The sequence below is a fragment of the Gekko japonicus genome, unplaced genomic scaffold, assembly GCF_001447785.1.
Source record: "Gekko japonicus isolate JY-2015 unplaced genomic scaffold, Gekko_japonicus_V1.1 scaffold280, whole genome shotgun sequence".
NCBI lineage: Eukaryota > Metazoa > Chordata > Lepidosauria > Squamata > Gekkonidae > Gekko > Gekko japonicus.
The window spans coordinates 787007-807288 of NW_015173130.1; the positions used below are offsets into that span (position 1 = coordinate 787007).

Genomic DNA, 20282 nt, shown 5'->3' on the forward strand with positions numbered 1-20282 from the left:
GGGAGACGGATGCGGGCATCTGATTAGCAATTTTAAATGTGAAACCTGGTCAAAATGACTGTGTGACCACGGCCTGAATATAGCAGAAACGGGAGCACGTGCAGTTGCCTCCAGCCCATCCTGCAGGAGCCTGTTGGGTGGAGAGCAGGTGTCTCTTGCTGGCCCTGAGCCTAAGTGTGCCACGCTGGTCAGGGGGAGGGCGGGTGGGCCACCATGCAACCGAGTAAAAAAAAGGATCCAGCCAGGTGAGCTGGACTTGGGGTGGAGAGCAGGAGGGCCAGGACAAATTTGGGGTTGGGCATGAGCCCCAGGGAGCCCCACCATGGCTACGGGCCTTAGTCAATTGGCCTTCTTCAGTGGTCAAACAATGTTGTTACACAGTGGCTCCAGACATTACAATAATGATACAGCTATTTCTTAAACTTGGACCAAGTTGAAATTGTTTTATAATCTGTGACCTAAGGCAGAGATATAATTCAGATAACCTACTGCCCTGGGCAGGTACACAAGACTTGAATAGTAAATCAGTTGTGTACGTTCCTCTCCTGGTCCAAAAATATTTTTTAGATGCAGACTGGAGCCAATAGTATGTAATAGTACAAAACTAAAGAAGGCCAGTTGGCCAAAACCAAAAATGGTCTATGTTTAAGATAATGTATGATTTTATTCTGATTTGAGGCTACTATTTGGGGCTACCTTTGTTCTATCTAATTTGTAATAATTACCTGCATTTTTGTATATTTGGTAATATTGATGTTTTAAGTTTAGATATAGAACTGTTGGACCCTCACATTCTGACATTTTAAACCATTTTGGTTCTTAATTCATTCCAATGTGCCACCACAGTGGTTAAGTGCGTGGACTCTAATCTGGGAGAACCGGGTTTGATTCCCCACTCCTCCACTTGCACCTGGCTGGATGACCTTGGGCAAGCCGTAGTTCTGATAAGAGCTGTTCTTGAAAAAAAGAGCAGTTTCTGTCAGAGCTCTCTCAGCCCCACCTACCTCACAGGTGTCTGTTGTGGGGAGAGGAAGGGAAAGGAGTTTGTAAGCTGCTCTGAGACACCTTTGGGTAGTGAAGGGCGGGGTATAAATCCAATCTCTTCTTCTTCTTCTTCTACTACAGAAAAGATCCTCTTCTTCATGGCTGCCTGCCTTATCTCCAAAGGCACCTGGAACAGGTGTATAGAATAAGATCTTATGGGCAGGTTATTATGTAAGTAGGTGTCCTTAAGATACTAAGGTCTCAAGCCATTTAAGGGGCCAAACGTTTGACCGCAAACTGGCAGCAGTGCTAAGTTTTAGACAATACTGTAATATGGTTGAACATGTGATATCTAGATTATAACCAAGCTGCCCTGTTGCATGCCAACTGATATTTCTGAACAGTCTTTGAAAGGGCCAAATGTGGTCCTTGGTTATTCTTGAATATTTGTACAGTCAAACTGTCTGGGATCGGTGCACAATGGTTGCCAGGATTAGGACCCTAACACAACCTGCATGAAGTAGCTGCATGGTGTAAGCACTGTCTCTGAGGTGACTGATCCAAGGAATGGGTTTGTCCAACCTTGGGTAATAATAATGCTGTATTGTGTGAAGGCCCTGACTTGGGTGGTCTAGGCTAGCTAGGGTTGCCAAACCCTCCGGTTTGCCAGGGGTCCCCCGTTTTGGGAGGGGTTTGCCAGGGCCCCCCCATTTTGGGAAGCCCCACCCTCAACACCCCCAGCCACCCATCTCTCTCCCTTTAAGTGTGTGGAACCCGTGTTTCCTCCCAAGCCTGATCTCCGCAAGCTTGCAGGGAAATGCCAGCTTCGTGCTCTTAAAAGGGAAACGCGGCTGCTCTTAAAGGGGAAACGCCGGCTCTTGCATTTAAAAGGGAAACGCTGGCTCCTTTAAGTGCAGGGAACTGCTGTTTCTAGAGATCTGGCGCGTGGGGGGGGCCGGGACGTCCCCAATGTGATGTCATCACATCGGGGATGCCCCACCCCCTCCAGGAACGCCCCCAAAGTCCCCCGCTGGGGGTGGAAGATGGACTTGGCAACCCTGAGGCTAGCCCAATTTTGTCAGCTCTTGGAAGTTAAGCATGGTTGACCTTGGCTGTGGTCACACGGAGCATTAGGCACGCTAGAGGGACGGAAGATAGGCAGAGTTTCTGGGCGTGATCTCACCGGCACATCTGGGAAGTGTCGGGTTCCCGTGGCGTAACCGAGGCTTCCCGCCGAAGACGCGCAGTAAAAAACTAGTACCTAGGATGCGCACACGCACCCAAGGGAGCATGCGCACATTTGAGTTTAAATTAAAAAACAACCAACCCGTTTGCCCCGCGCCCCGCTTCTTTGCCGCACCGCAGGACAGTGGAGTTATCGGCACCTCTCCCCTACCACGGGACCTCGATCGGTAGGTCTGATCAAGCAACCGCACGGATTTTAGCCCCGTGGCTAACAGCCATGTTTCCCCTCTGCATTTTCCTCCACCAAGGAATTCCAGGGTCACTATGCAGAGGAAGGCAATGGCCAACCACCTCCAAACATCTCTTGCCTTGAAAACCCTATGGGAATTGCCGTGTATGTGTAAAATGGTGGCATTTTACACACACATACACATTGTGCGAAGACTATTTAACTATAGTACTTATCTTGGGGCCACTGGAGTGCTTTTGCAGACAGAGGGATTTCCACCAGTACAGCATGACTCCCTTGTCTACCCCTCCTGTTGCAGCCCCCAGTGCCCCCTGAAATACTGTGAGGAGGAAGTGAGAAAGGCGTATTCTATGGGAAGAAGTCCTTCCATTTCTTGAAAAACTCTAATGGGTCCAGGCCATTATTGTTTTACATTTCTTTATTTATATCCTGCTTTTGTCCCCAAGCCCCCTTGTCCCCTGCTTAGAACATCACTTCCTTCTCCTCCATTCTCTCACAACAACAACTGTGTAAACTAAGACTGAGAGAATTTGAGTGGTCCAAGGTCACCAGCAAGCTTCTGTGGTAGGGCTGGGGCTCAACTCTGGGTCTCCCAGGATTCTATCCACTACACTATGCACTACCCAGAGGTGTCAAACTCATTCGTTATGAGGGCCGGATCTGACATAAATGTCACTTCGTTGGGCTGGGTCATATGTGCCATAAAATGTAATACCAGTTACTGCAGATATAAAATTAATAAAGGATACAGGCAAACCTAATTAACGATATTATTTTTTACTCAAAATACTAACATGCTTAAAACATTAACAGTCTTACAGCATTTCCTTACAGTATCTCTCTGTTGCCCACCCTCCCACCTCCACCGCCCATTACGCATTAGCACTGGGACAGTATACAGGGACATAATGCCCAGCCTCTGTCACCTGGCAGTAAACGTAATCAGTTGGTTGCGGGCCGGATAAGAGCCCTGCAGGCCGTATGTTTGACACCCCTGCCAGCTCTCAGATGTTGTTACTCTTGATTTCTGCTTGTGTTAAACCAGACTCCAAATAATAGGGACCAATCTGTTAACTCAGGGTGCTTTAAAATATAAAGATGGCTATAAAAGCAGCTTCAGATGAAAAGGCATGGCTATGCAAGGGCAGGGTGTGTCCTGTTTCTTGTTTTGCATTACTCACATTACCAGGAATCAGCAGAACTCGGGCTGGATGTTAACCCTCCATCATGCCTAGTCGCTGCGTGACTGTGCCAGATCTTCAAGGAAAACTCTTTTGAGTGTTTTTGAAAGAGCATTCTATGCTCTCTTCCTACACTTTATTTTTTTTTTGGGGGGGGGAAGCAGTTTATTAATCATTTGTTGCAGCAACCGAAAAAAGGTTGTAGATCCAAACACAAAATGAGTTTCCTTGCTGGCATCCACTTTATAACGTCAACCAAATACAGCAAATCCAGTGTTAATTTCCTGCAGGGCTAAATTTATTTCATTTTTACCCATGTAATCACTAGGTAGGCAGTAATGACCTCATATTTTTCCACTTAATGTACACTTGGCTAAATGGAATGCTGGACCCATATTTTTGTTATATGTTAATTAATGTAGACTAGAACCTTCAAACACATCGAGCTTCTTGGGACAAAGTAAGAATTAGTGCTCAGACCTCATTCCAACAAAGCAAGGCATTGATTTTAATTTAGATTAGCACAAACATTTGCTGTGAATCATAACTGGCTATTCCAACCTTTTTCACCTGTTCCCGGTCTCTGTTCTGTGTGAACATTTACTGTTCGGGGCACTGAATGTTCTCTCTCTCTGTGTGTTTAGTTACTGTGAACAGCTCCATTTATGACTGCTGTCCCTTACAGAAATTCAGATGATAAAGGGTGAGGTGTAACTCACACAGCTTGTTTCTGATTCCCTCTTTCCACCCAACCTATTAGCTAAAAAGCCAATGCAGTTTTCATAGGTGTGGAACCAGCTTTCTGTTAAGTGCCAGATCTTTTGCAGATATCGGGCACTGGCTTGCAACTGTAACTAAATAACTAGCAATACATTTCGTATATATAACAAAAAATCTCTCAGAACACATTCTTGCACCAGTTAGGCACTTCTGATATTGAAGCATGTTCAGAGAACTCCCATTGAAGTCCCTGAGGACAAACCAGCAATTGATCACAACAAAGTCCTATTGAAAGCAGTGGAATGACAGGTGCAGCCCAGTCTTAATGTATGTTTACTTGGAATAGATCTTACTTTGTTCAATGGAACTTAGTTTTGAGGAAAGGTGGATGGTTGTGATAAATCCCTTTGCTTTTGTTGCAAGTAAATTTTGCTGGGTTTTCTCCTATGTGTTCCCTTTGGCTGGATTATACCTTCAATTATATGAAAAGTTAAGCCATACTTTGAAGACTATTTAAATGCTGCCAAATAAGGAAACTTAGAAATATGGATAATTCTTGCCCTAACTTGAAAGTATTCTTAACTCTGTACAATGGTGAGAGGTAATAGAAGGAACATTCCCATAAACCATTGGTTAATTGGGTGCCAACATTAAATTTTTTAAATGATTAAATAAAACCAGAGTTTTAAGAGGCGTGATTTATTTTCTATCCTGTTACCCGCCCCCGCCCCAAATATTAATGATGTAAATGTTAATCAGCATAAAGTTTACACCTTACAACTGGAAGCAGGGACTCTAAGCAGTTGTATGGTATAAAATAATGTCTAATGAATCACAAAGAAAAGATGAGTTTACAGGTAATTTTTTCCCTCCTATTCAGAGCCTTGTCTCCCAGAACATTCCTAAGAAGTTTCATGGTCATTTTCACTTCGTTTGATTAGAGAAAATGAAAAACTCCAAAATGTATAAGTAACTTTATAAAACTAATATTTTTTAAATACCAGGATTCTTTTAGTAGTTCAAAGATTTCTGCAATATCTCTTTTACTTACATATGTTTATCCAAAAAAACTCAACTGTACATTTCACAATCACTGTTGCATAAAACATTGTATAAGAATATTATGAAAAGACAGAATTATCCCCTGCTTAACCATTTCCTTCCCATCCCGGTCCTTCTACCATCCCCAGGAAAATCTGCTTAACATTCAGGTTGCACCCAGTCCAAGAAGTGGAAACATAAAAAAGCTTTTCTATATCTGACTCTGTTTTTCCATATTGTCATTTCCCCTCAAGTTAACTCATTTGCATGTTGTCAGTGCAGCCTACCATTCTGCACAGTCAGTATTCAAAGGGGGTCCAGGAACACTAGGCTGAATCCTATAAACTGCTCACAGCGGCAAATTTTTCCTCATTTTCCTCACCGGAGACTCCTGAGAAGCCAGTGCTGGCGGTCAAGGGGGTCTCATGGGCAAGAGACATGGGAGAAGGGGTTGAGACAAGTAATCTGATGAAACTGTCCAGTTTCCGTTTTGCACAGACATAGCAGAGCAAGGTTTCCATTCACATAAAAGGGAGGAGGTGCGAATTTACTCAGTTCCCCCCCTCCTCACTGCAGCTTCCCATGCCCTTATGGCATTTGGTCCGCAAGGCTGTCTTGACCATTGGTTGTTGGGTCGGGACTTCGAGGACTGCCGGCAAAACAGTAAGTTGTGAGTACTTTCCATTCACACTTTGTAGGATCCAACCAACAATGTTTTGGCCTCTTGGGCTGCCATCTCTAATACATTTTCCCCCTTTAAATTAAGACTTTCAAAAGCAAGAAATCGCAAGTAGATAAATAGGTACCACTTCAGTGCGAAGGTAACAGCGTTCCATGTGCCTTGGTGTTTAGTCATGCCGGCCACATGACCACGGAAATGTCTTCGGACAGCGCTGGCTCTTCGGCTTTGAAACGGAGATGAGCTCCGCAACCCTAGAGTCGGATTTGACTGGCTTTCAAGCAAGGGAACCTTTACCTTTACCTATAGTCTTAAGTGTAAGGATGTGGCCAAGATCAAGATAATTCATTCCACAATATTCCCCATTACTGTGTATGGGTTTGAAAGCTGGACAATAAAGACAGCTGACTGGAGGAAAGCTGGTTAGTTTGAAATGTGGTGTAGGAGGAGAGTTTTACGAATACCATGGACTGCCAAAAAGACAAGTAAGAGGGCTCTAGAGCAATCAATCCTAAACGCTCCCTGGAAGCTAAAATGACTAAACTGAGGCTATTGTGCTTTGGTCACATTATGAGAAGACTCACTGAAAAAGACAACAATGCTACGAAAAGCTGAAGGCAGCAGGAAAAGAGGAAGACCCAACATGAGATGGCATGACTCAATACAGGAAACCACGGCCCTCAGTCCACAAGACCTGAGCAAGGCTGTTAATGATAGGATGATTTGGAAGTCATTAATTCATAAAAAGGTAAAGGTTTCCCTTGCTTGAAAGCCAGTCAGATCCGACTCTAGGGATCTCCGTTTCCAAGCCGAAGAGCCAGTGCTGTCCAAACACTTCTCCATGGACATGTGGCCAGCATGACTAAACGCCAAGGCACACGGAACGCTGTTACCTTCCCACCGAAGCGGTACCTATTTATCTACTTGCGGTTTCTTGTTTTCGAACTGCTAGGTTGGCAGGAGTTGCCATAAGTCAGAAGTGACTTGACAGCGCTTAGCACACAGAGATCAAATGTATCCTAGCCACAGTACCTCAAAGGCTACATTTAAGAAGAACTTGCTGTTTTGGGGGGATTTCTGTATTTGTGTGTGCGTGGAAGTCATGTTGACCCAGCCCCGTAGCTAGGGAATTCTTTGGGAGGGGGCCTTGGGGGGGCCCACCAGCTAATTAAATGGAAGTACAGTGCAGGTGGTAAGTTGGAGCACTTTGGGGGCAGCCCTGGAGGGAGGGGGCCCAGAAGAAACACAAGGGGGCCGGGCCCCGTGGGCCCCATGTTAGCTACGGGCCTGTGTTGACCTCGGGTGATGGACCCCTACTGAAGGCCTGGAGGATATTCAGAGAGGTGGCTGAATAAAGCCTGCTCCTTTCCTCCAGGTGTGGTATTCCAAGGAAGTCTCCCATCCAAGTACTAACCACAGTTGGCCCTGCTTAGCTTCTGAGATTGGACAAGATCGGGCTTGCCTGGGCTATCCAGGTCAGGGCAAGAAGAACTTGCTCTTGAGTCGCAAATGACTCATATTGACCCCAAGTGAGGAGAGGAGGTGGTTTGCAATTGCCTTGCTTCACACTGCAACCCCAGTTTCCTTGGTGGTCTCCCATCCAAATACTGAACAGGGCTGACCTTGCTTAGCTCCTAGGCTCTAATGAGCTCTGGCTGATCAGGCTCCTGCTACATTTAAGCCTCCGTGTAAAACCATATTAATTACATGTTTTAACTGTTTTTAATGTTGGAAGGCAGCACTGATGTTGCTGAAAATGTTTTTTTAATCCAGTGGACATTTTTTTCCTAAAGAAACAGTGGTAAAAGATTAAATGTACATTAAAAATACATTTCAGAAAAGTAGCCATGTTGTTCTATCATAATGATGACACAAACGGCCTAGGGTTATGTGGTTCCTTACAAGATAATGATTTATTGTGGCATATGTTTTTGCAGACTAGAAGCATCTGATGAAGTGGGCTCCAGTCCATGGAAATGCATGCCACATGATTTTTTTAAAAATACTCTTTATTAAAAGCATTTAAGTGCTTGTGATGAGCATAACCTTTTATTTTAATAATAATACATCTTTGTCTGTTTGTTGATTGGGTAGTATGACATTTAAACCATGAGTGGAGCCCAGAGTTCTGCTATCCAAATTAATCAAAAAGGAATGAAGGTGGGTGAGATGGTGCCCTCAGGCAAGGGTAAATACTAGATAATCTAGGTTAATCTGACCACTGAAATGAAGCTTCAAAAAGATTACTTGTGTCAGCAAATAGCCACACTATAGATGGAACACTATCCAGAAACTCAGATTGGAATCCGTTCACAGCTGAGAAGGAAGAATTATATTCATGAACTCAAAAGCATTCACAATTCTTTAGTCTGTTACATCTATCATACTTTGTCAGTAATCTGACAAGAACCACTCAGCTTTGCTCATTTTCACCCTGCAGTATGTTTGATTAAAGAGATCTCATACCTGGATTAGGGTTGCCAGCCCCCAGGTCCAGGCAAGGGTTCCCCAGTTTCTGGGAGCTTCAATCCATCCACAGCCAGCTGGCCAGCGGGGGAAGCTCTACCCCAGGCACAACCACCCGCCAGCCACCCCTCTCCCTCCCCTCCTGCCCAATTTAAAGGGCTTCAGCCTCTCCTTGTGATCTTAATTTCCAGGCATGAACACAGGAGAGAAGAAATCCAGGTCCCAGGCCATGTAGGGCTATAAAGTTCAAAAACGAATACCTTGAATTGGGCTCACGACTGATCAGTCACCAGTGTGATTGCTGTAATATTGGAGTCATAGGCTCCCAAAAGTTGCCCCCAACTAGCAGTCTAGCTGCAACATTCTGCACTACTGCAGTTGTGCTCAGAGCTGTTACATACTTTGCATTTTTAAAATGTACATCTGTGACTTCTTTAAAAAATGTGCACCTTTATGTATTGATTAAAACATACCTTTCCTTCCCTTCCATATGGATTCACAAGGTGGTTTATGATATTCTAAAATTCTACAAACATCAGGCTATATCATGGGGGGGGGGCGAGATAATTACACAGGAAAAAGTAGTAGAGCCAGCTGAAACATTGCTAGCAGTATTCATCTATAAATCGAAAACTATCAATGAATCCTAAAGGTTCTCTGAAAGAGTATCAGCTTTGCTTGTTGCCTAAAAATGGAGCTAAACACACGCTGTCCAGGAAGGAAATATCACAGTTTCGATGGCCTTGCCCCTTCTAACGACATGAGCAGGGAGCTCTATGTTGGGTATGCCCACCAGTTTTTTTAAAGAACTTCATTTTCAGGTATTCAGGGGCTAATTTGGATTGAGACTGCAGAGTTTTTGTTGTTGTTGTTCAGTCACACAGTCGAGTCCGACTCTTCGCGATCCCATGGACAAGATCTCGCCAGGTCCTCCTGTTTTCCGCCGTCCTCTGAAGTTTGCTCAATTTCATGTTCGTTGCATCTATGACACTGTCTAACCATCTCATCCTTTGCCATCCCCGTCTTCTTTGACCTTCAACCTTTCCCAGCATCAGGGTCTTCTCCAGTGAGTGCTCCCTTCTCATTTGGTGGCCAAAGTATTTGAGCTTCAGTTTCATTATCTGGCCTTCCAGGGAACAGTCAGGGTTGATTTCTTTTAGGATTGACTGATTGGATCTTCTTGCAGTCCAAGGGACTCTCAAGAGTCTTCTCCAGCACCATAGTTCAAAAGAATCTATTCTTCGGCGCTCGGCCTTCCTTATAGTCCAATTCTCGCAGCCATACATGACTACTGGGAATACCATTGCTTTGACCATGCGGACTTTTGTTGGCAGGGTGATGTCTCTACTTTTTATCATGCTGTTTAGGTTCGCCATCGCTTCCCTCCCAAGGAGCAGGCGTCTTTTAATTTCATAGCTGCTGTCACAGTCTGCGGTGATCTGGGATCCCAGGAACGTGATGTCTGTCACTACTTCCACGACTTCCCCTTCTATTTGCCAAGGAGTGATGGGGCCGGATGCCATGATCTTAGTTTTTTTGATGTTGAGCTTCAAGCCCACTTTGAGTATGGAGGCTTAATAACTTCCTGTGCTGTTTTCCCAACCTGAGGTAGCCCCAGAAAGCCACTATTTGCCCCATTGGTCTTTAATGCACGTGGTCTCGTTGGGAATACAAAAGGTCCACAGGACAGCTAGAATTGGCCACACCTCTCTTTTAAGTGTGCAGTCATGGCCAGCCCAGGCCCACAGCTACATAACACGTGCAAAGGCATTCTCAGAAGGAAGAATCCATTTATATAAATGTCTCGATAGACTTGCTGGAGATAACAGTAGTGGCATGCCACTTGCCATTTGGTCTGTGTTTCATCCTTGCTTCCAAACAGTTTAATTTTTCTTCTTTTTAAAAATTGAGCTTATCCTTGGTGAGTGTGGGCCAGCATTCCCTGTTGGGCCAGCTGCATTGTTATCTGGCTCATTCTGCCTGGGACTCTTTGAGCTCATTCCCAGGATGCTGCTGTGGTAACATAATACAATAGCTCTTCCTTTGACAACAGTTGACCAGTGCTGTATGTGAGAAGCCGACACAACTAGACTGTAGGGGTTTGGAACAGTCAAAGAGGTGGGTTTTTTTATAAAAGGGGGTAATCTAATATTTGAAATATAATTTAAAGGAGTAAACATCTGCAGCAGAAGAAAAACAATATCACGGTCTTCCAGCATGTCACGGGACTCCTGTTTCCTCCTTTAGGGTGAAGTGTTTGGATAAAGTCGACTAACAATAGCATTATCTAAACTGTTTTTCTGGAACTGTTCTTATAATGGTTTCCTTTGGCCTCCCTTTTGAGGGAAAAGTGAGATGTCAATGACATCTGTAAAGGCTTTCAGAGTCAGTTCCCGCCTTCTGTAGGAAGCCGCTTTGTTGTTTGTATGCGCTGTCTTCTCAAGCAAGCTGTTAGCTCATGGAGGGCTTGTGGTTCATTGGTGAAGCACACACTTCACATGCAGAAAGGACCCAGCTTGACTCCTTGATATTTCATGTTAAAGGATTTCAGGTAGCAAGAGAGAGCCTTCCTCTGCCTAAGAGAATCACTGCCAGCCAGTCTGAACGATACTGAGCAAGACTTAGTATAAGACAAATCTCACATGTTTGGTTTGTATGAGTGTATGACACGTTTATAGGGAAAGGGGCTGTGGCTCAGTGGCACACCATCCACGTTGCATGCAGAAGGCCTCAGACAGCATTTTTGGAAAGAGAAAAAGTCTGTAATATAAAAGTCTGTAATACAACAGGAAGTGGTGGGTGCTACAAGCATGGACGGCTTCAAAAGGGAATTAGATAAGCATATGGAGCAGAGGTCCATCAGTGGCTACTAGCCACAAGGTATAGCTAGGGGCTCTGGGGCAAGTGATGCTCTGTCTTCTTGGTGCTTGGGGGGGGGGTCAACAGTGGGAGGGCTTCTAATGTCCTGGCCCCACTGCTGGACCTCCTGATGGTACCGGTATTTCTGGCCACTGTGTGACACAGAGTGTTGGACTGGATGGGCCTTTGGCCTGATCCAACATTGGCGTCTCTTATGTTCTTATGTTCTTAATAGAATGATTCAGGAGGGGGCTGTTGGGAAGTGGATAGGATTGTAGTCTATTTCACCATTTAGTACATGCATTAACTTGCTCTCAGTGTATTGGCTATGGGATGTCCTCATCTTACACTGTTGTTTTTTTTACATTGTCTTCTAATGTTGTAATCCTAGTCCTGTTGCATTGTTTGTCAGATGTCTTATGCTGTCTGATTGCATTGTTTTATATTTTGTAACCTGCCTTGAAACTTGGAGAGAAAGGCAAAGTGCTCATAAGGTAAAAATGAAATTAAAAAAAAAAATCCCTTGCATCACCAGTTTAAAAAGTTCTCTGCAGATATTGGGGCAGTTCTTTCTTTCCTTGCCTTGAAAGAATCTGCCTGTCAGAAGAGAGAGTGCTGAGACAGGTGAGCTGATGGATTCAGTATAAGGCCGCTTCATATATTCATATGTTGCAGATGTAGCAGTTCTTTCCAATATTCTGGATTCACAAGAGCTATTGTGGATTAGCATGCATTGAAGGGGTGGGTAGAAACGCAGTCTTTAACCATTCATATAATGAATATGAGAGTGCATAAAATCTGCTAACCAATCCTAGTGAAACAACTCTTCTGCTGTGCCCTATACCTTTGAGCTCAGCAAAATAAAAATAAACATGGTGACTGCAGCAAGGGCCTTTCAAAGCAAGTGAGAAACAGAGGCGGATTGCCATTGCCTTCCTCTGCGGAGCCTTCCTTGGTGGTCTCCAGAAGAAGAAGAAGAGGAGGACGAGGAGGAGATTGGATTTATACCTTGCCCTTCACTCAGAGTCTCAGAGCAGTTTACAAACTCCTTTCCCTTCCCCTACCCACAACAGACACACAAGTACTGGCCCTGCTTAGCTTCCCCACAACAAGTACTGGCCCTGCTTAGCTTCCAAAGATCTGGCAAGATTGGGCTGTACCACACTGCCACCCCGCCCCTAAAGATATCTGACACAAAAGAGAGGTAAAACAAATTTGTTACAAAGCCGGCAGTGATTAAAATACCCATTTAAAATCAAGCCTGAGCCAGCTATCCAGCTGCACCATTTTCAGTGGCTTAACAACAGTTCAGCTTGCCAGTGAAGAGTATGGAAGGATGGGGCACAATGTACTTCTCAGGGTAATGAGTTCCACAGGGAGGGGTAACACAACTGGAAAAGAACTGGCTTCACACCCTCACAGTTCTAACTTTAACAAAGGAGAGTTTGATAGAGCAAGGCCTCAGCTGCTGAGCCAACGTGAGAGGAAGACACATATGGGATAGGGTGCTATTTCTGTCAGCATTCCTGAAACCACATGCTCACAGTAACTCCCCTGTCTTTTCCCTGTATTTCACTCAATGTTATTGCTCATAGTGCTGTTCTGGGGAACTTGGCTGGGTTGGGATGGTCTTGCATGAAAGTTCTGGAAGGAGAAGCTGTATCACCATGCAGTGGGCATATCATGGGAGCCAACTGGCCTTCCTGCTATCGGGAACAGGAAGAAATGCCTTGATGTTAAAATATTTTTGGCTGCTCCACTCTCTTTATTATGAGAATGTCAGCAAGTTAGGAAACACTTATCCAAACAAAAGCTTGTAAGCGGACTTTTGAGGCTAACCCTTGTTAGGAAAGCACTTTAATTATGTGCTTAGCTCCCATTAGTTGCAGCAGGGCATGAAGATTTGTTTAGAGCTAAGCATGTACAGTTCAACTTCATTTGTCTGAATGGCCTGGAGGACATCCAAAACATCTGGATAATCAGAGGTTTTTTGGCGTGCTGTGTACATTGCCATATGGTCTCAAGAGAGACATCAAGTGAACTTCAACAAGAACTTTCCAGCTTTGGATTTTGGAGCCTTCTATAAATTCAAGTATCATTTGGTTGCTCTGTTTACTGTTGCTAGTAAATCGGTATTTAATATATTTATTTAACACAAGCAACATTCTAGATCGGGGTCACCAGGCTTTTCTTTAATGAGTAATGAAAAATAACCCAAGCTACTATCTTCCTCTGCATTTTACCAGGTTTTGTTCTGTTCTAGAACTGACCTGGATAGCACAGTCTAGCCTGATCTTGTCAGATTGCAGAAGCAGAGCAGGGTCAGCCCTCGCTAGTATTTGGGAGCCCTACAAGGAATACCAGGGTCATGAGGCAGAGGTAGGCAATGGCAAACCACCTCTGAACATCTCTTGCCTTGAAAACCCTATGGGGTCGCCATACGTCAGCTGTGACTTGACAGCAACAACGACAACAAAAACAGCAGAGCATTGACTATGAAGAGGAGCAGAAATGAAGCTATCAACTAAGCAGTACAGGGGGGAAAACCTAGACCCAGTCCTTTCATGGTCGTTTCCTGGAGTTTTTAAGGGCTACACAAGCTACTCTGCAGCAGCTGGAGAGCTACTAGAGCAAGATTCAAGTCCAGCAGCACCTTAGAGTCCAAAATGATTTTCAGGGTATAAGTTCTGAAGAGTCAAAGCTCCCTTTGTCAGATACCAGTAGTGTTGGGTGTTACAAGTCAAAACACTTCAGTATTTACAGGGTTAATGATGTTTGTTAAGTCACATGTTTGTTTGTAACCAATCTGTTTAGACAACAGAATGCCTGGGAACTTTGGAGCTAATTTGCTCGTCTAATTGGAAACCAAGGTGTCAAGTATTTAGCATATTGGTTTCTCCTCCCGTTCTTTGTTCTGACTGAGAAGGAGACGCCATTCGGCTCTTCCCGTTTTACCTTTTAGCTGTAAGGATGTAGACATATTAGCTCTTTGTTATTTTATATCCTGTGTACCTTTTTCCCATGTTAGGTTTATAGTAAACTTTTATAAGAACATAAGAGATGCCAATGTTGGATCAGGCCAAAGGCCCATCCAGTCCAACACTCTGTGTCACACAGTGGCCAGAAATACCAGTGCCATCAGGAGGTCCACCAGTGGGGCCAGGACATTTATATTTTAATACACACCATGGACTCAGTCTCTTAATACTCTGCTGACTTCCTCAATAAGAATCCCAACAAGTAGCTCATGAGCAACTTTGCTCGAGACCCTGTTCTAGATTCCGAACAGAACAAACGGACAGGACGAGCCTCTATTCATATAGCTGATGATTAAAATTAGGCAGACAAGGGGAGGCGTGAGGTTCCCTCCCATCTGCCATCCTGCCACCAAAGAGGGCAACTGGCCCACTGGCCTCAGAATTGAGACGGAGAGGGCGTTCCAGCACCCAGGTCCTCCCCCCCCCCGGGACTACTACAACAGACAACCAACCCCTTCCCACTCCTCCCTCCCTCCTCCTCCCCCCTCCCCCCTTCCTGAGCTTAGTCTGTCGCTTCCTCCCTGGCCAGGTATGGTGGCTTTCCTGTCATTGGATTCCCTGGCCTCACCCCCACATGGCCTGCCTCAACTGCTCCATCTGGGCTTCCCCACCTCTTTCCCCTGCTGCCTGTCCCCCTGCCTTGCTCCTGCCCCTTGCTGCTCGGGGCTGCCACTTAGCCTCTCCCGTGCTTGCGGGTCCCCCAAGTCCAGGCTCAGGCTTGCCTGCTGCTGACCGCGCCCTTCCCTGCTTCTGCCTGACTCCCCGCCTCTGGTCATTTCCACATTTGCCTGCCGCTCCAGATTTTCTCAGTGTTCGAGCCAAGGCGATTTAAGCCCGTGGCAAAACAGCACCCACGAAACCTGGGGCAACAGTGGGCTGAAACCAGGCTGACCACTGAAGGGAGGTGATGTAACGCAGAAAAGGGGGAGGGGAACAGAATAAAAAGAAGGTTGAATTCATTTATAGTGCAGAACGGGGGAGGGGCACCTGGAATAAAAAGAAGGTGGAATTTGATTTTAGGGCAGAATTGTTTGGAGGACACCGTGTTGAACATGGATTAAAAGGAGAGTGCAGGAAGTGCCTTATTCTCAGCTGTGTCCGAGTGATCTGCCTGGGTCCCAGTCACTCCCTCTCCTGGCCTTCCGCACATGGGTGAGTCTAGGCTATGGCTGTCCTCAGCTCTGGCTGACCAGTGCAGGGTTGACATGGGTGCCAGCTCCCGACAAGAGGACAGGGCAAGAACAAGACAAACACCTCATTTATGCATGTCCAGTTCTAAATTGCAGTTAAAAACACTAGCCCTGGGAAGGTACATCACTAATTTGTCTCCCTTAAACTGTGATCAGTGGAAATATGTTTCTATTTAAGTCACTGGAATTTATAGCTAATCTACACATTACATTCTTCCTGTTACGTGCTATTTTGCTCATGCTGTCTCTTTCCAGTTCTCTGTAATGTCTACAGTAGCTTGCTACCTACTGTAGATTCTCTGATCACATGTAGAGCTAGCGACAGAACCTCTCAGAATATCTAGCACTGATGTATATGCAGATCTAGAGAATTCACAAGGTAAGCCATACTAGATGGTATGGCAGGGCAAGGAAATTCACTACATGTGAGTATTTTGTTTAAAATATTTATATTCTGCCTCATCTCCTTCGACTGAAGGTGGCTTCCAATGCAACAACAGGTTGCTAGGACACAGAACAACATTTGTTGTTGTTGTTCAGTCGCACAGTCGAGTCCGACTCTTCGCAACCCCATGGACTAGATCACACCAGGCCTTCCGGTCTTCCCCCGTCCTCTGAAGTTTGCTCAATTCCATGTTTGTTGCATCGATGACACTGTCTAACCATCTCATCCTTTGCTGTCCCCGTCTTCTTTGACCTTCAGTCTTTCCCAGCATCAGGGTCTTCTCCAGTGAGTGCTCCCTCCTCATTTGGTGGCCAAAGTATTTGAGCTTCAGTTTCATTATCTGGCCTTCCAGGGAACAGTCAGGGTTGATTACTTTTAGGATTGACTGATTTGATCTTCTTGCAGTCCAAGGGACTCTCAAGAGCCTTCTCCAGCACCATAGTTCAAAAGAATCTATTCTTCGGCGCTCGGCCTTCCTTATAGTCCAACTCTCGCAGCCATACATGACTACTGGGAATACCATTGCTTTGACCATGCAGACTTTTGTTGGCAGGGTGATGTCTCTACTTTACTCTACAGAACAACATAACAGTCCATTAACAGAAAACACAGTGCACAAATTAAAAAACACACAAATTAAAAATGCAAACAGATATGCCAAAACAGTTTATTCACTACCTCAAGACTTCTAAAACAAAACTGCTTTACACTCCTTTCTAAATAGAGCAAGTGACGACAACCCGCACCCCTGCTCTGGTAGGCCACTCCAGAAATCTGGGCCGACCACAGAAAAAAAAACACATGACCTAACTATGCCATGTGGACAGCTGTCAGACGTACACAGCTAGTATGTGGTTCAGTAAATTTGGGGCTTATGGAAATGTATAGACTAAACTGGACTGTCTAGTAAGGTGTTTAGAATGATCTGGGGACTTTTTTACAGGTAACTTTTATTTAGGCGTATGCCTAAATTTTGTGCATACCTAAAAACTTAAAGTGTAAATGTGAGAAGCAAATATCTGACAATAGGTGTGACAGGTACACTTGTCAGAGAACTGGGATTGATTGTGCCACCCCGTGATGGCAAACCCATGTTTTTTGCTGTGTAACTTGTGAAACAGAGCATTAGAGAGTTTCAGCTCTGGGAATCCAGAGCAATTAGTTCCAATAGAAACTACAGTACAGACTGCTTCTTACATTGGATGTGCTTTTTCTTTTATAGAGGACTACATGGCTAGATAGGTTCCTTTGTGTTCCCGCTGCTTTCTTAAGTACATGGATCTTTCTTTTCTTAGGCACATGGAGCTTTCCAGAGTTTGGTCTGTGCAGGGAAACATAAAGAAAATGTAGGACTAATATGTTTGAAAAGGAGCCTGAATGTAAATAAAAATTAGTGCGGAATTCTTAATGGGGTCAGTTCAGCACTAATATAGCCCTGTATTAAAAAGGTATATATAGATGCACCAAATACCTTTTGGAAAACAGGCATCTTTTAGAATCAATTCCACTATTGTATTCTTTCAGAATCTATATTACTGGTAGCTTTTAAAATCAATACCTACCATTTCCTTGCCTTACAAGAGGGATTGTGGAGGGGAGTATAAATCCATTAATCCTTGCATAGCAAACAGACACCCCCCCAAAAAAAATAACACAAAAGTTGCCTTGGATGGGGTTAGAAATCAGTGGATAGTTTTCTGTGTGAGAAAATAGCCGAGTCAGTGGGGCAGCTTTGGCAAGGGTCGCCCTCATTCAAAGCGGAAACCTTTATCTGACATTTAGCTTCCATTGTGTCTGCTGTTTGCCTTGCTTTCTCAAAAGTGTTTGCTCTGCAGGTGGGTTGCGATCTTTCAAGTCTTGTCCGGGATGCATTAACTGAAGAGGCCACCTGATACTTTTATTGATGGTTATGGCAGCAAAGAGCCACAGAGCGGGCTGTTTAAGAACAACATCAGGGTGACTTCAGCACAGATCTTCCGCTTAGGAGTCCCCTCCGCGATGCTTGAGGGCAGATTCAAAAGGATCCCCACTGAATATAGACTTTGTCGATGTGGCTCAGGAGAGATAGAAACTATTGAGCACATGATGCTCAGATGTAACTGGTATAACAAGATCTGTGACAAATATATTACTCCTCTTTTAACAGATATGGTGGGACAATCAGGTGCTGAGCAGTGTAACCGATTGCTAATTGATGGGAACCGGACAATTACTGTAACTGTGGCAAAATTTTGTGTAGCATGCTACTGCATCCGAAATACACGATCAAATATATAATAATAGTTGCCTAATAGTCTCTGTTTTATGTTCTTCTTTTACTTTATTATGCTCAACTCTATTTTTATAGTTTTATTTTACTGTCCTAAATTCAGTTATATGAATGTTATGTACGTTATATTTAAGCATGTGTGTTCTATGGCTTGTTGCCATAATAAATGCCTGACTGACTGACTGACTGACTGACTGACTGACTGACTGTCTGACTGACTGTCTGACTGACTGACTGACTGTCTGACTGACCGACCGCTTAGGAGTCCAGCTCTGTTTGTCTTCTGAGTCTGGGGCTTGGCATGTTTGGGAAAGGGGCAAGAAGTCTGGAAAGGCTGAGGCCTGTGGCCGTCCTGCTTGGTTACAGCCAGGGCTGCATTATGACTTCCATGGGCCCTAGGGACTTTCATCTTTATGGGCCCTGCCCCCCTTCCTCCATAAAAACATAGTAAAATTATTTTTGATATAACTTTATATACTTCAACACATTTTTTCTGTTTTAGGCAAAACTAAATAGATTTTTGTGGGTTGTAAACATTTTAATTTTTTTTCTGATGTGAGGAAAAAAATAAAATTTTCTTCGACCCTAAAAGTTTATTTCTTTTTCTGGTTTTAAAAGAAATTAAAACATTTTGGTGGGCCCCTAAGAGTACCGTTGGCCCTAGGCACTGTGCCTACTGTGTCTAATGAATAAGTAGGCCTTGGTTACAGCAGTGTTTCTTCTTGTCGTTAATGTGGTTCAACTTCCTGTTTGGAATGACTAGGGCGTCTGCTTCATTCAGCATGAACAGAAGCGTTGCATCCCCTCACTTAACCCACTACTGTGTGATTGCCGAGTACCTCATAGAACACTAATTCCCAAACTACATGTTGGGAGAGAAGCGTTAGCATGACATCAGAAGTCAGAGGGAACACCCAGATCAGTGACTCATACAGAATCTCGCAGGGTGGGCTCCTCAAAGGATGGGGGATTCCTAGCCTCGCACATTCTCAAAGTAGTCCTTTGGGCTGTAAGCAGGGGTCATTTCGTAGAAAAAGAGGTGCAGGAGCTCATTAGCATAACTCATTAGCATAACTTATTTGCATATGCCACACCCCCTGACATCACCGGAAGTGTGTCAGATGGCAACACTCACTGCTCAGGGTCCACTGGACTGTTTTGGAATCCTAGCTATTGGGGGGGGGGACATGCAGATCTGTCCTCGCAGAGGAGGGAGAGCTTGTACCTGAATAAAACTTGGTCTTAAAGGTGCCACTGGACTGTTTTGGACCGGGGGGGTGGGGGGGGGCTCTGCACAACTTATGCTTCTTGCTCTGACTCAGGGCTGCTGGGAGCCGTGGGTGGGGCTTGTTGCATGTACCTGCCCCATGGGCTCTTTACTGCCGGAACTCCGCTCCTGTGGGCTCCTGCTGGAAATGACCCCTGGCTGTAAGAGTGAAGGACTCCTCGAGTTTTTAATTCAGAAGAAAAGCATGCTTCTTCTGTCATGAATTTAGTGTCCCAAGTAAGGATGGAATGCAAGTGAGAGTTCTAAAAGTAGTTGCTCACAGTACAGCACGTATGGTCAGTGGCCCACAGTAGCTGAGAGACCAGAACCCCCCTATTTCAGTTTTAGCTGGTGTTGTAAATAACTGGAAAAAACAAAAGTACAAGAGGAGCCAGTATTTGGGTTTTTTGTAAAAAAATGTTCTAACAGAAATGCAAAGCTGATACCTGCTAATAAGTGGATTTAAGAACATCAGATGGATTAAATACTGAACGTTCTTAATAATAGTGGCTGGCAGTTTGTGCAAATCTCTCTTTGAACAGCAAGTCAGATCAAGTACAACTGAGATCAGAATTACCGAATGCAAGTGCAGAAAATTACACTGCCTTTTGAAACCTGGGCTAGCCTTGTGAAATATCTGATCCTGGGAAGTGATCAAAATTGGTCAGCAACAGAGCACAGTGGAGAAATGCCTTTGGGTTGCAAGAC

At 44.6% G+C, this 20282-nt stretch overlaps 1 protein-coding gene across 1 annotated transcript in view; it reads left to right on the forward strand.

Annotated features, from left to right (window-relative positions):
* LOC107119575 (thromboxane-A synthase-like) overlaps nucleotides 1-20282 on the forward strand; it is a 310368-nt gene that overhangs the window by 209811 nt on the left and 80275 nt on the right. The window lies entirely within an intron of this gene.